Here is an 11,925-nt window from a genome sequence, read left to right on the forward strand (position 1 = left end):
CGGAATATGTGAGCATTATATAAATAACTGGTAATAAATTAATACAACTGTTTGCATTATTCTGAATATAAATAATGATTTTTGGGCTTTTAGCACCCTCTTGTGGATAGTTCTGCTCTACCAGCAAGCAATAAATACTGTTCTCAAACTTTGCCAAAAGGGAGAAAATAATAAAATACATTTCAGGACATATGTAGGGACAGGAACAGCAATAAATATCATATATTATTATAAGATGTAATATTCAAAAATTATCAGGCTCAGATTGGGAACTTAAAGTAATCTTGGATTTTTTTAAAGTGGCCTCAGGTTGGTGAGACCAAGTCAAAGGTAAGTGGAGCCCAACATAAACATAGGTCAGGGTTGCTTACCCTCCCGGAATGGCCGGGAGTCTCCCGAAAATCGGGTCCCCCTCCCGGCCCCCCGGAAGGGTGGGCAACCCTCCCGGATTCAGGGGGGACCCCCGCTGCGCCCCCAATTGCGGCACTTAAATGCCGCAATCCGCGGGTCTCAGAGGAGGGGGCGGAGCTAAAATGGCAAAATCACGTCATTTTAGCGCCGCCCCCTCCACGGAGATAGGCAAATTCACCCGTTTAACATCATGGGGTGCGGGGCTTAGTGACATCACACTCAGGGGGAGGAGAGGAGAATATTAAAGTCGTCAACCCTGACATAGGTTTAGTTAGCAAATGATTAGCTCTAACCAGGAGATTCCATGCGCACTCCATTAAAAGGGGTATGGTTTCATGGGAGGGGACTTTGCATCCTGACCCCTATTTTCATCACTCCAGGTGTCCCTGGGGCTCGGGCTGCCTCTGGTGATGCTGTTGTCTGTATTGGTAGTTCTTACACTGTGACAGGAACCTGGTGCTGCACATAATGTTACAGTGCAACATCCACCATCAGCCAGCATTTTGGTGTCAGCCCTTGACAGCTGGATGCTGCCTACACCCCCATAGTGACGCCATTGTCATTAACCACAGAGTGCATCCCAATGACCAGAAGGAGAGGGGACTAAGACATAAGAACTTACATTCTAAAAGGGATGAGCAAACACAGGAGTGGCACAGAAGGGGTAGAGGCAGGGCAGCCATCTATGAGGGGACGGGGACACCGTGATGCCTATTACATGTTACGCCACACACCATGATGCCCATTACACGGTACGTGACACACCATGATGCCCATTACAAGTTATGTCACACACTGTGATGCCCACTACACGTTATGCCACACACCATGGTGCCCATTACATGTTACATCACACACTGTGATGCCCACTCACCGTTACGCCACACACCGTGACGTCCATTACACGTTACGTCACACTGTGACACCCACTACACGCTACGCCACACACCATGTTGCCCACTACACGTTATGTCACACACCGTGATGCCATGTACATATTATACCAAACAATGGATATTAAGTGTTATGCCACTTACCTACATGTTAATTGCTAGGGAATTCTTGCTCGGTGCCATAGGGGATCACATTCTTGTAGCGTAGGGCTCAGGGCCCAGGCAGGACCAGTCAGGGCTCACTCAGATCATCAGCTGCAGGACAGGACACCTGGGGGCTCCTCGGCGCAGTCAGTCTCACTCAGTCAGGGCTGGAGCAGAGTCTAGGGCCTGCTATGGCGGGGCTGCTCAGCCACAGGCCCACACAGGGTTGGACCACTGCACAGTCAGACTCATTAATCTTAAGTAGTGCAGTGGGGTGGCTCCGCAATTCCCCGGGCTTGCGATGGGCGGCCACGGTGATGACATGGGCTGGGTGAACGCCAAGTCTTAACCCCCTAAATTACAATACTGGCAGTAGCAGCTGAGCTGCTCCTAAGGGTGGCGGGTGCGGGCAGAGTTTTCCTGCTGCTCGGACATCTTCTCTCTCCTCAAGTCGCAGTATCCGTCACGCCACACTGGAGGGTACATCAAGATGACACATCCGGATCCCAGCATGCGCCACGGCGGAGTCCACGGTCATCTGATGTAGAAATGGGGGGCGGAAGTCAGGCAGCCACAGAGGTCAGACCGACGAGGATGATCTGACTGACTCTCTGAGGAAGATGCCAGCCTCCAGGCCAGTGCAGTATTCCCGGACATTGTATAGTCCGGGAATGCCACCCGTCCAGACTCCGGAAGCCAATCCGAATTACCGGACTGTCCGGAGTAATCCCGGATGGGTGGTAACCCTAGTGGGAGCAGTGGGGGAAGTCTTGGAGGCAATGGAGTCATTCAACGCCAGACACCATATTTGAAGGGGACACCCGGCCTGACATCCATTGCCTCTGGTGAACTCCAGCCCCTGCGTGCCAGCTACAATACTGTATGAGAGCAGCGCTGCAATGATAAGCAGTGCTGCTCCAGAATCTCAGTGTGTGGAGGAGGCGGGACTTCCTGGCACACACAGAGTCTCCTCCTGACAGCCCTGCAGCCAGTTCAGCTCTTCACCTCCCCAGTTCTTCTGGCTCATGATATGGACAGATGCCTTTTATAGGTGAGAGAGGGCAGTTCTAGTGTTTGTTCAACTATGTGAGTGTATTGTGTGTATATCTAGGGCCAGGGGCTGGCTGGCAACTTTTAGCCTAGGTGGCAAGTCCAGGGCACAGGCCCATAAGATGCCAGCCCACCCCCGCCCACCCCGGAAAAAATAAAATATTGCCGCAAGTGGGCAAAGAATAATTCAGTAAGAGGGCGAGGGCGAGGGCAAAGCTACGATCGCATGCGTTATCGAACAATTTAAAAAAAAAAAAAAAGCATTTGGGGGGGGGTTTCACACACTCATACAATGCCGGCCTTGGGAGATTGCAGGATTGGTCCTCTGATGGGATTAGGAGCTCATACAACCAAAGTCTTTAGATGGCTCATACAACCAGAGTCATGTGACACTCCCTCCCTGACTAGTAGAGAAGAGAAGTGCAGCTTCCAGGCAGCCCGTGGCAGTGAAGACGCAGACGGGCGGGCGGCTGAAGAGAGCAGTGGGCGTCCTTTTGCACAATTCTGTCACTACTCTGAAAACAGTTATGAGAGAATTGCTGCATTAGGGCTATTTGATAATGGCATAACACAGCAGATGCAAGCAGATTGGTAGTTGCTGGCAACCTGTACAATAAAAAAAGAAATTAATAAATAAAAAAGGGATTTTTGGTACTCCTATACTTTTGATCCTAGTAGGCCAGTCCCCTATTTAAATGAAGCTTCAATCATACAATCATGCAGCAGATGGATTGTATGACAAATTGTATGACAGGCTTTGCATTGCACAGTACAAAAAGTATGTGCTGCACATACTTTTTGTACTGCCCGCGGATCGCATAGCACGCAAATCGCATACAAAATGCATCTTATCTCTGATGTGCTGTAATGGTGCAGAGTGATTGTAATCAGGCAATGTGTTGTTGATATAAATAAATACAATTTAAATACAATCTGTCACTTGTTTCTATAACTTTCAAAATGAAACAGTGTATTGTTACATTCTGTGACTGTTGCCTGTATGTGAATGGTCCTGATTGTTGTGATTAGGAGGGGATGACAAATGCTTAACACTACAGGTTGACTGTTGGTTGAAAGAATAGTCTGTATCTGAAAACAGTACACATATACACATATACAATGCAATGCAATGAAACATATATTCAAAACAGTATTGAGGCAAGATTAGAGCTCAATTATAAAACTAAAACAATAAAAAGAAATATAAAAATGGAGTTGAGGATTTTTGAAAAATGTTAATGTTAAAACATGCAGGTAGTGGCTCATTAGTTTAAAGGTGTGTACACACGGGGGCGATATTGGCTGAAATCGCTGGAAATATGGTCGCTGAGCGACCATATTGCCAGTGATTTGGAGTGCTGCTGGCGATAAATCGCCAGCTGCGCGCTCCTGTGTGCACTCCCTAATGGTCGCTGGTCACAGGAGCATGCTCCTGCGACCAGCGACTTCCCCCGGCACTGAGCAGGAGGTCAGCGGAGATCAGAGGCAAAAGGATTCCCTTCTGCTGCTGCTCCCTCCTCCGCTGCTGCTCCCCCCCGCTCCCTGACAGTAGTAGTGTCTCCTTTTCATCGCTGATGAAAAGGAGACACTGAGCACTATGATTTCTGGCAATATATTGCTAGCAATATATCGCTTGCAATCATATTGCACCGTGTGTACACAGTTTTAGCTTAAAATCGCTCAGCAATATATTGCTCAGTGTACTTGCAATATCTCTCAGCAATATATTGCTCAGTGTACTGTTTTCATCAGCGACCAGTGATTTTGACTGAAAATTGCAAGCTATTCTGTCTCATTCTGTCTCAACCTCATTTTGACTAGAAGTCGCTGGTTGATGGTGCACAGGTGTAGTCAGGTGCTGCACAGTGCAATGTGCACCAGCGACCAGCAATTTTTAGCCATAATCAAAGGAGCATGCTCCTGCGACCATGAAGGGCTCCCAGCGATTTATCTCCCACAGCACATGAAATCACTAAACATATCATGACCCAGTAGTGCTGTTACAGATATCCCCAGTAGTGCTTTTAGCACGAAAAATAGTTTTTTTTTCACTTTCTGGAATGTATGGTTTTCGGAATTATTTGGATATTTGGATAAGGGATACTCAACATGTATCTCTGAAATAATTTACAGCACAGTTAAGGGGTGTACTTACTTTTCATACATGGCTCTTTCATGCGGCTTCATTTTTAGTTGACTGTTATTTATCACAATATCAAATTGGTCAAATTTTAATATTTGATGAAGACAAAATGGCTATAACTAACAATGATTTATTGGTACTTGTTTCCTAGCACGGCCACAACGATCATGATCGTCGGCATCGTGAGGAAAAATCGGGGGCATCGCGGCCATCGCAAGCAGTAAAAAATCGGGTGCGATGCCCGCGATTTCCCCATATGGAACAATGTTAAATGCCTCAATTTAGCCGCGATGCCCCCGATTTCCCATAGGAAACAATGTTAAATGGGTCAATTTACCCAAATCATCATAGGGATCAATGTTAAATGGGCCATAAACCCCCCAAAACACCCCTGAACAGTGAAATGTCCCCCCAAAAGTACTTTAAGCCACCCCACGATCAACGCGAACCCGAAGCGTGGCGAGCGCAGCGAGCCTGCGAGGGGCCCGGTACGCGTCCTCTGACCTTTTCATACCCCCCACTATCCACGTCGGCGTGGAGTTGAGAATAGAATAGTGTGGCGAGCACAGCGAGCCACCGAGCCCGAAGCGCGGCGAGCGCAGCGAGCCCCGCGAGGGAACGTGGATACCTGTGAAGCCCGCAAAGGGACGCGTTTACCTGTGAAGGTATCCGCGGGGCTCGCTGCGCTCGCCACGCTTCGGGCTCGGTGGCTCGCTACGCTCGCCACACTATTCTATTCTCAACTCCACGCCGACGTGGATAGTGGGGGTATGAAAAGGTCGGAGGATGCGTACCGCCGACCCTCGCGGGCTCGCTGCGCTCGCCACGCTTCGGGTTCGCGTTGATCGTGGGGTGGCTTAAAGTACTTTTGGGGGGACATTTCACTGTTCTGGGGTGTTTTTGGGGCTTTCTGGCCCATTTACCATTGTTCCCTATGATGATTTGGTGAAATTGAGGTATTTAACATTGTTCCCTATGAGAAATCGGGGGCATCGCGGGTACATTGAGCCATTTAACATTGTTTCCTATGGGGAAATCGTGGGCATCGCGTCTGGACCATTTAAGGCTTTTTTAGCCGCATACGACGCGACCGGCGCGATTTTGACTATTTTCAATGCATTTCAATGGGAAAATTGGGGGCATCGCGTCGGTCACCACTAAAAATGACACACGATGCCCGCGATTGTGGCCGTGCTAGGAAACAAGTACCGATTTATTTTCTAAGCATACTCTGTCTCCATGGAATGTAAAGATCATAGCTGGTCAGCATGACCAAAGGCAGGGTTGCCTACTTTCTGGCTAGCCAGCTCCGTGAAGCAGGGGGCAAATCCTCTTATGTGGCATGAAAGGGGTGGATCTACGGTGACCACACCCCTCATGCTGGGTAACTTCATAATTACAGCCAATGTAAAGCGGGAGACTGGTGGCAATGCTGGGGACTTTTTGGGGGTCTGGAAAGGCAGACCTGATTTTCGGGAGCCTCCTGGCCATTGAGCAACCCCGAACAAAGGACATCTCAGGGAATTATTCATCATAAATCACTAATCAGAGTATTTGCAAATCTAGTGATTATCAAATGACTGCGCATGCGCACCATAAGCTGTTTGCATGCGCAAGGGGAAATAGTGACTGAAAATGTGTATGGATCGTAAGTGAATTACGGCAGGAACTTGACTGACAGGAAGCTGGAGTTTGGGGGTGAAACCTGTAATTCACTGGGTGTGGTGGTGGAAAAAATGTAGGGGGGCCCAGTTGTCACCATTTCCAGCATCAGTCACAGATTAGTGGGAGCCTCAGACCTACTCACAATTGGATGGATGACAAAACTCTTGGTTTGGGAATTGTGTATGGATTTGCAAGGGGAAGTTACTCTTTTGGTCTGGGTGGCGACTTTCTCCTTGCAGTCGACTGCGATTTCTTGCATTAGCGATCCATGCTGAATTAGGCCCTCATGGCAAATGATGTGTTTCTACTGCTGAATTTAGAAATATATTTTCCTGCCGACAGTCACTTCCGGTGTCCTTTTTCTATCTAGCTGCTGTATCTCAGTATTACCAGTGAGTGAAGACTGTGTTACTCGGCAACCACTTATAGGGCAGACTGAGGAACATATAATCAATAACCTTCCTACTGACTCACTGAGACACAAGGTTGTTGTGACCTCACTGCTCAAGCCAAGTCTATTAAAATGAAAACGATTACCTCTATCCATACACAGGAATAATATAAGCATAGCTGGACAAGTTGTTAATGTTCACTGTGCAATGGTGCAAGTCCGATATGTTTTTGTCGCTGGTGTCAGCCTTCAGGACTGTAGGTATTGCGACATAAAGCTTTATTACCTGATTACAAACTTTACATGTAGGACAACCTGACAACATAGGCAATTACTAAAATATAAATACACCTTATCAGCAAGTGCTGCTCAGATCAACTCCCTGCTAGATGTCGCTACCAACTTTGTACCTAAAAGATCACACATTTTTTAAAATTTCCATGTTGTCAGTTTTGCTTCATTTCTTTTTTCAACTATATATTTTTTTATTTCTTTCCTAGGTAAGATAAGATTTTTATTTTGTTTTAAAAGGGGAAATAAAATGTCTAGCAGCTTTAACTAAGATGCCTTTACACTATTCAACCCACCCGTCCTTTCATTCTAGTCAAATAAGAAGATGTGTTTTCTGCATAGGTCAAAAAATGTATTAACATAAAAGATATCTGTGTATACAGTACACTGTATGTTTGGCATATGCTGTATAGTTTATTGCTATGTACAAACCTAGGCAAAACAAGTAATTACAAAAAAATGTATTTATGCACTTTGAGAAGTTTGTGGAGTGCCGGCTTTATTCAATCTGTCATATAAATGCTCCCAGAACCCAAATTATCTAAAGAGGCTGATAGGTCTAAGCTATGCTATAAACTTAATTGCAAGTATTAGGCAGAAACCCAAACTTTGATACCAGATGTGCTTGTGCAATTTAAATATTATAATAAAATTGCATAGCTGTGGATATCAGAGCTTGGTCACAATTAGTGTACCTATGTAGTATAAGCAATAGGTTAAGGCAGAGGTTCCCAAACGCGGTCCTCAAGGCACCCCAACGGTCCAGGTTTCAGGTATATCCATGGCTCAGCACAGATGGTTAAATCAGACTGACTGAGCTACTAATTAAGTCACTTATGGCCAAGCATGGATAAACTTAATACCTGGACCGTTGGGGTGCCTTGAGGACCGCGTTTTGGAACCTCTGGGTCAAGGATTGTTTAGTATACCTTTAGTATTCTGTAGTATCCCCATTACATGCCATCTCTTCCAGGTATTACCTAATCTATACAGTATAACCAATGTAGTTGTCTAGTACCCTCATGGTCAGCATAAATTATCATACGAATTTATGGTCCAGAATGACTGCCTCATGTCTATATTATGTTCAGGAGTTCTGCAAAAGCATTGAGAATTCTTTTGGATAACAGCACTATATGATTTGTATGCAATAGGAACAAGCCTAAGGAGCCACAGCCTATTTCCACTAGTAAAATTTGGGAAAAAAAAAAAAAAAAACGTGCTGGTTTAGAACACCTACCATACCTGAGGAACAGATCCTGCTCCATTCCCAGGCAGATGGTAACTAGCTTTGTTGCTTGAGACTATGGGGGTTATTTTGGTTTACTCTGACAAATTCCTTCTTAGATGGACAAAACCATGTGCACTACAGGTAGGGCAGATGTTACTTGTGCAGAGAGAATTCGATTTGGGTGGGGTGTTACTTCTAAGTGAGATCTATATTGCAGTGTAAAATAATGCAGCCAGTATTTTCCCTGCACAGAAACAAAATAACTCACCCAAATCTAATTCTCTCTGCGCATGTTATATCTGCCCCATCCGCAGTGCACATGGTTTTGTCCATCTAAGAAGGAATTTGTCAGAGTGAACCAAAATAACCCCCTATATTCCCTGAAGGAACAATAGGAATGGATTTACCTAATGGTCGCTAAATAGGGGTAGATTATCAAGTGCAGATCAGTGTGTGTTCTTAATGGGTCATATATATTTTATGAATGTCTAATTTGTGTGTATTTTTATAAAGATGATCAAATTTGTGATTTTTAAAACCAAAAGTAACTGAGGTAGAAACATAGAATTTGACGGCAGATAACCATTTGGCCCATCTATTCTGCCCTTTTTTATCCTTCAGGTAATCTCAACCCTTTTTAATCCTTATCTCTTTGTAAGGATATTCATATGTCATCCCAGAGGGAGGAAACACCTACCAATTTGCTGCAGCCCATAGGGAAAAACCACCACTGATGGCAATCATTCATTTATTTATTTGCAAGCACTGGGGAAAAAAAAAAAATGTTTGATCAAATGGATTTAACCATTTTGATTAAATGACCATTGCCTTTTTCCAGCATGTAAATGACCAGAATTTTGTTCCCTCCAGACAGATAAATCTTAAGGCTTGTAGGGAGTGAACACGTTACAATTTACACTCTATTCGATTTTGACTATTCAATTTTGGCTAACTGCACTTTAGGTTTATAGTGGGTACACATGGTTAGATGTGGAATTTGACTCAATATGCCATTCCATTCGATTTCTGCTATAGTCTTGCCTGGCAAGACTATTTTTGTTTTAGAATTTCCACTAAACGTGAACATGCATCAGATTGTGGAAAAACCATTCAATTTGATTTTGCTTCTTTTTTTTTTTTTTTTTAAAGACAATTTTTATTTTTCAAATAAGCAAAATATACAACAAAGTTAACATTCCATGATGGAAAAGAATAAAGAAGAAATCACATTGACATTTTGTACTGTGGTTTGTGGTATTTACATGACATACGGTGGAATTCTTTTTAAACTAAACATCAGGACCTCCCAAAAGGGGGGAGTAGCATGTTCCGCCTGGGCAATCACATTTGGGATAGAACATTCCTGTATGAGATCTACGTAGTTCCTCAAAGTATAGTATGATAATACCAAGATATGCAAATTGACATTAAAGATATGATATCTCCCTAATGGTAAGTTGAATTAGTACAAAGAAAATGGGCAACAGGGGATAAGAAACTGGGGGGGGGGGGGGGGGGGGGGGGGAGAGGGGAAAGGGCGGGTAGGGGACAAATGCAATAGAAAAATCGTCTGCTTTTCATGTGGTGTTAGGCAATGTCGTAGCCAATGAGCAAATCATCCCAACTACTCGGGAGGGGTGCTCCCTGCTCCTCGAGCATTGAGGTGTAACATAGGTGGATGGATCAATCTGAGGTAGTTGGTGTCGCTGGAAGGGCTGCCTGCCGTATCAAGAACCAGGTCGCATTTTCAAAAGCTTTCTGTATGGTCGCTTGTATACTAGGGTCTAACGTCAGAATATAAGTTTCCCATTTAGCGTAAAATCGTGTTACCCCTTTCTCTATGTCACCCAAGGCTGCCCTTCATTCAAAGAATAGGATCTTGAGAAGTGAATTTTTCATCTCCATGAGAGGGGGGGGTCTTATGAATCCAGTGGGTGAGGATTAATTTTTTTGCTAGTACTAAGATTAAGGTGAGTAAAGGTATTAATTTTGTTTTTTCTCTGCTAAGATTCCACTCGGGAAAGTATAGGAACAAGGTGGGTAAGGGGTGATAAGTTAAGTTTAAGGAGAACGTCAAATTCAGGAAACCCAGCAACTTCCTCCTAAAGGTTTTTATCAGACCACACTCCCAGAAGTTATGGAAGAGGGTCAACCCTCTCATCTTACACTTAGGGCAGAGGCCCAGATCATCAGGGATGAAATGGCTCCTTTGTTGTTGGGAGACATATGCCCTGTTAAGGAACTTAAGATGGGTCTCCTGAAGTGAGGCGGCTTGTAGATACTTTAAAGAGTAAGGGAGCTTTTTGAGTATTACCTCGTAAGTGGGAAGGGATATCTAGTCTCCATCTAGCCTCCAAGTGGTGTAAGAGTTTGTTCTCTGGGAGGATTACCAGTAATTGATACAAATTTCTTATTCTGTAACCTAAGATGTTGTAGAATAGGGTCAGGGGTAGTGGTCTCAGTGGGTCTTGCTTGTGGTAGAGATTGAGCAAAGCCTGTAGGTACATAAAAAAACTGGGTTCTAGGGATATGATATTCTTCTGAGAATTTTGAAAAGGGTAGAATAGCGCCGCCAGGATCAAAGATATTTCTTATGGCTGATATGCCCTTCTGTCGCCACTCTATATATAGGTTGTTTTCCAAGCCTGGGATAAAGCATGGGTTGCCCCAAAAAGTGGTATAAGGGGAGCTGGTGTAATTTTTGTTAAAGCGTTTATTGATATAGGTCCACATTTTGTATACATCATAAAAAAGAATATTATCTTTGATGCGGGCGGGAATCTTACTACCTGGTGCGTGCAATAGTGCTGCCGGGGAGTAAGGGTGGAATAGTGCTATTTCCAGGTCTTTGTTGGTGTAATCCGATCTATGGAAAAAACAATCTGTGGCGTATCTAAATAAAGAGGCCAGCAAGAACAGGTGTGCGTGGGGTAAAGCAAAGCCACCCGCTGACTTCGGTAGAAACATCTGTGCCAATGGCATTCTAGGTTTTTTGTTGGTCCATATAAATTTTGAAATCATGGTATTGTAGCGGGACATATCTGCTTTAGAAAGGGAGATGGGTAGCATCTGCAGCAAGTATGCTAGTTTTGGAAACAGGACACTTAACTACTGTTACTTGGCCATATAGTAAAAGTGATACCCATCTGTCTGTGTTTTGCTATGTTTTGTAGGGCAGGTTTAATATTTGTCGTGTATAATAGGTTTAAGTGCAGTGGTATCAGAATAGCAAGGTATTTGAAGGAGGAACATATACTATATCGTGCGAAGAAAGGGTTCGTAGCAATGAATGTTGGGGGAACGCAATGGGGTATAGACATGATTTAGGGTGATTTATTTTGAGCCCTACAAATGTACCAAAGTCATCTATGACTAACATGGCAGCTGGGATGGAGGTCCCTGGATTTGAGAAAAATAGGAGCATGTCATCGGCAAACATACTCAGTTTGGCTTCTACTGCGCCTATCTGAACCCCAGTGAATGATGTGGTATTACATAGTTTTATAGCTAAAGGCTCTAGAGCTAGGGCAAAATAAGAGCGGAGATAGTGGGCAACCTTGACGTGTAACTCGTAGTATTTGGACGAGGGGGGGGGGGGGGGGGGGGCGATAGGTAATTATTGGCTAGAATTTGGGAAGTGGAATTAGTATATAAGTTTTGGATTACTTCGGAAAAGGCCCCCGGGATTCCGAATTTCTGTAAGGTT

The sequence above is a fragment of the Crinia signifera genome, chromosome 6 (genome assembly GCF_055691185.1).
Source record: "Crinia signifera chromosome 6, ASM5569118v1, whole genome shotgun sequence".
Taxonomy (NCBI): Eukaryota; Metazoa; Chordata; class Amphibia; order Anura; family Myobatrachidae; genus Crinia; species Crinia signifera.